General features: G+C 36.9%; 1 protein-coding gene across 1 annotated transcript in view; it reads right to left on the bottom strand.

Annotated features, from left to right (window-relative positions):
- Positions 1-5354, bottom strand: part of GPC3 (glypican 3) — a 423057-nt gene that overhangs the window by 97530 nt on the left and 320173 nt on the right. The window lies entirely within an intron of this gene.

The following is a 5354-nucleotide window of genomic DNA, read 5'->3' as shown; positions in this document are numbered from 1 at the left end:
ACACACTATTTGTACATGAAGAAGTATGACAGACATTGAGACATAATCCCATTTGGAAAGGTCCTTTAAATTTGATCCTCAAAAGATTTATCTTTTTTATTTAGAAATTTTACATCAGTGTTGGCTTTTCTAGGAACCATTGGACTAGGCCAGTGTTTTATGACTCTCACTGGCATTATTGTGAGAAGAATATGAAAAAAAGCTTTTTAGAGTGTTTTCTATCATGCCTGAGATTTATTTTCTTTTTAATCGCATGCAAATGAATGTCCTGGGTACTTCTCTGGCACTTAACAACTTTACTAATTAACTTATTAATTTTTTTTTTCTATTTCAAAAGTTAGTGTCTTTTCATGATACCAAAGTAGTCTGTCAGGAATCTTAAAACATACTTTTCAGGTGTTCATAGAGGGATGGAAGTGGAGACATTCTACTGTCTGCTCTACATTTTACATCATTTTATGAATTAGAGATAGCTAATAGAAAGTTTGTCTGCTGTCTATAACTCAAACCCATGACACAAAGTGCTTCAGTTTCCACACCATACAATTTGCAATTTGGTAAATGACATGCTTGTTCTTTCTTTGCTGCTGAGTTTAGAGCTTCAGACCATAGAAATTACATCTGGGACTTGGAAGTCATTAGACAAATAAAGAAGTTTCTGCCATTTGTACTTCTGCATATCTTTTATATATGGATCTTGTTAATCATAGCAAGGTGTGCCATGTCTTGATAGAAGTAGAAGGAAAGAGCACAGAAACTGAAATCAGTAGCCCTAGATTCTAGGCCTAGTTCTACCACTTACTATATGTAGGTCGTGTAGTCTTCTAGTACCCATGGTTGCTATATTGGGTAAATGCAGGTAATAATACCTGCTTCTCAGAGCCATTATGAAGATCAATTTTTCTAATGTACATGAAAGAGCTTTACAAACTGAATTGTGCTATGCAAATGCATGGCAGAATTATTATCATTCATATGGAGTTACACGGGTAACAAGATATGAAGACAGGTTCCCTATCTGGCCCTGGAGGGGGTAAACTTAGGAGTGATAAATGCAAAAGTGTTTTTATAGTTTAATGTTTTCATAGCCTAATGAGAACAAGGTGGAAGAACAGAAGAAATGGGTGGCGGGGGAAGGGTGAGTTTAAGTTCCTTCCTCCCAAGCTAGAAGACTGGTGGGAAGGATACAGACTCTGAAAAGATGAGAGGTTAAAAAGTAGAAAGGGTTGACCTGGGAACAAGGTATTTTAAAGAGTGGCAGAGCAGAGAATAAAGTCACAAGATTTGTTCACAAGAGGGTGCTGGGTTAAAGCTTGACCTTGAGTTACAAATCACAGGATCACATGACTGGAAGGAATCTTAAGAGGCCATCTCATCCACTCCCCTACCATTCAGCAGGACACCAGCCATCCCAAACAAATGAGACTTTATCCAACTTTGAATGTAAAACTCTGACACCAAATGGGCAGGTACTGAATGCTCTGGCTTCAACTGTTTATGACAGGAAAACGATTTCTGGAATTTTATTTGAACCTAAACTGAAACAGGATAAAAGAATAAACAGCTAGATATTCCTTGGGAACAATAACTTCTATAGCAGTTTAGGGACTGCTGAATTAACACTAACTATATAGTTAGCTCTTAGAAAATGTTATCAACAGAACAGGGTTAGAAGAGAAATGGCTCACAGTATCACATGGGTAAGAATGTATTTTGATCGTTCTTGGTATTTGTGGTGTCATCTCTTCATACAGGAGCCTTGGAGCAGAACACTAACAAAAACAAACTTTGTTTTAATTAAAAAAAGCAATATGGTCCTGCAAATTCCAGGATATTGAGGACTTTAAAGAGTTCAAGTCCTCTCCTAACACAAGACAATAAATCCTCACACAAATTAGAAACTGAAAAGGAAATAAAAAGGTCCTCATTTCCAATCGTGGGAACGTTACACATGAACTCTGGCTTGGAAGGAGGAGAGGAGGACATTCCACACCTGCAGGCCTTCCCAGGAAAGGGGCCCAGGCCTTACCCTGAACCTATCCCCTCAAGGTTATACCATGGGGCTGTCAATATGGAAATAATGTGACTTTATTCCCTTAGTGAGAATATTATTTCCAGTGCTATCAACAGCAACTGTAACCTGAAAGGAGGCAGCTGAGAATTTCCATGGAAGAAAGTGAATAGTTATTTTGGGATTGCTCATTAATGGCCTAACTACAGTCCATCTGGATGGAGGACACACATGGGCATACATGCATAGAGAAAAATATCTCTGTATTTATAGATATGTATGTTGGAGCATCCTACTATAGTTTAATAGATACAGAACCAAGCAAAGGGCTTAGAAAAATAACATTACGCTCCTAGATTCACCACTCACTTACATGTGAACTTGGGCAAGTTAACTTGATTCTACCTCCCTGTAACTAAAACTTGGGGTCAATTTAGTCAGGTATTCGGTGAATCCAGATGTTTGGCAGTATATAGGAAACATCTGGATGACTGATCAAATTTTCAACTGAACTCACTGGTTGTTTTGGCAGCATGCCCACGCAGCCCTTAATGGCTTTCTGCCTCAGTTTCCCTAGCTATAGAAAAGGACAAACTTTATTTATCACTTACCTCCCAGAGGGCAGTGAAGATGAAATAATGTTGAAGGGTAACAATGAGTTCTTGAAAAAGAATAATTTTGTGAAAGTACGATATCTTATACAATTCCAGATTATGTACTTTTCTCAATATTAGTTCGACTTTTAGGACATGAAATTACTTTGAAATATGGTTAAATGCTACACAAATACAAACACATCATTATCATCACCATTACCATCATCACATTCTTTTTTTAAAATGTTTAATATTCATTTATTTATTTTTGGTGACATTGGTTAATGAAGTCCTATTAGTTTCAGGTGTACAATTTAACTGTAAGGCATATATATATATATATATATATATATATATATATATATATATATATATATATATTGCATTGTGTGTTCCCCTCATAACATTCTTCATTAGGACTTCCGTAAAGTGTCTCACCTTCAGATTGAATCATGGCCAAAATATAAATTTCACTGAAGGTCTGAAAAAAATGTGTTTTGGCCATGGAAAGTAACACAGATGAGGAAAAAAAAATCAATGTGGGTGTTTGGAGCCAACCAATTTTAACAGCTCAACTTAAACAGATAAAACTGGTCTATCAATGAGAAGTAATTGATTGCTTAATGGTATCTGTATGGGAACCAAAAATGTTCAAACATACATTCATGGACATAGGTAGGAGAAAGGAATTGTAAACTGTGTGCTTTCCATCTCTGACAATATACACCTCCCTACCTATAAAGTGGTTTCAACTTTTGCGGCTGAAAATTATAGAAAAGGGAAAGAAGGAAACGATACGGAAGAGATAAAAAAAGAGACACATCAAAGGGATCTGCAACCATACAAAATTGGGGGAGCAGAATTAAACTGGTAAAAAGTGTTGGAATACTGTTCTCTCTCAACCTCAAGTTCTGCTTATAGAGAAAATTCTGAATATAATCATCTTAACTGCCATTTATTATCTGTCATGAACATGTATTTATACATATTTGTATACATGTAAACTATATATTATATATAAACTTTATATAATGGTGATATATAATTTATAATCTTTACAATACCCTTACAGTAACCTCAGAGAGGTTGAGTGATTTATGCAGGATTATATACTTAGTAAGATCCACAACTGAATTCAGATCCATCTGGATCCAAAGGTCATATTCTTTTCACTATACCACATGGTCTCTCACAGTATTAATATCAAACAACTAAAACTTTTGCTAAAATGTCTTGTTATAAATATTTTTAGTGACTATTGGATCATATAGAAGCCCATGTCTACTTCAGCTTTCCCTTTTTCCAGGGTAGGAGTCCATCCACAGGTCTTTGTCTAATCTTCCTTATGATTGTCACTACCCTGTTCCTGTTTATCTTTACTTACTCATTGTTTATGGCAGATCTTAACACTTCCTCCCCTCCAGAGACCCTCTCACGGCAGCCTGGCCCACCTTAGCCCTAAGCACCCAAAACTGATGAGCAGCATCACTATTCTGGCTTTTCATCATAGGTTTCCTTTTACCTTTATTTCAGGACTTCCTATGCTTCTGCTTCCTCTTTAAGAAAGCTGTGAAAACAGAGGGTTAGACTTCTTTTGAATCATCAAATTCTCTGGCACCTGGCTGAACACCTAGTGGGTATTCCTTAAGGTCTGTTCACCCAAGAGCTCTATTGACAGTATTCTTCACTGAGGATTAGGGGCATAATGATAGACTCTGAGATTTGGACCTCTCCAGTGCTGGGTTCTAACCAATGTGAGCGGAGCCACCCAGACACAATTGGTCTGAGGTAATCTAAAAATAATTCAGAGGACAAATACTGCCATTGTCCCCAGGTGAAGCATATCATGCCTTTAATTCAGCCATAAGTGATTTACATTGTGCTCTGACTCCTTCAGAGATATGTTTTGGAATAATCATACTATATCTAACCAGGCTTTAGAGAATTTAGTGAAGTTGTAAGTTCACAGAAAGAAGGATCAGTTATGCAAATACTGCCATTATCATGTGCTCAGCAGCAGTAACAACTGTTAAATGTTCACTGAGTCCAGAGCACTTTATTAGGCACTGGAGGAGTCACACTCAAGCATGTTATAAATACTTTCATAATGCCATTTGCAGTGAAATACATCACTATTTAGAAAGCCTTTCCAAACATTTTCTAAGAACCACAAAAATTTCACTGCTAAACTTCATATTAAAAAACAAAACCGTGCCAATGTCTTCATACAGAAGCCTCTGTCCTTGCATTAGGATTTTAGTTTCATTTAAGTTCTTCCTTGGCTACAAACAGAAGTCAGTGGTGCCAGGGCTCTTCCACCCATGGATCATGGGACAGGAACGCCATCACTCTGGTATATGGTGGCATTTTGGGTGGCATTTTTTTTTTGTGGCCACAAAGCAATCACAAGCAGATGGTACAACTAGCTTCTATTTGTGTCTTAGCTACTAAACTCATTACGAGAGGAAAAACTTTGTATAGGTCAAGGGAATCTGTGGGTGTCTCTATGCATGGCAGTGAGTCAGAAGTTGGCAAGGCCATAGCGAAGGTGGTCCTCTCTTATCTTGCTGGTGGCCTTGAAAGCTAATAAATCTTCATTGGAAAGCAATTTAGAAACATGCATAGAAATGTTCATATCCTTTAACTCAATAACTCCAGTATTTTAAGAAAATGATCTGAAGTCAGGAGAAAGCACTATGGATAAAGAGGTAGTTCTATTTATGATGGTAAAAAAAAAAAAAAAAAAA

The sequence above is a fragment of the Pteropus medius genome, unplaced genomic scaffold (genome assembly GCF_902729225.1).
Source record: "Pteropus medius unplaced genomic scaffold, Ma_sr-lr_union100, whole genome shotgun sequence".
Classification (NCBI taxonomy): Eukaryota; Metazoa; Chordata; class Mammalia; order Chiroptera; family Pteropodidae; genus Pteropus; species Pteropus medius.
The sequence above is the reverse complement of the archived record's forward strand: the minus strand, read 5'-3'. Positions and strand labels throughout refer to the sequence as shown.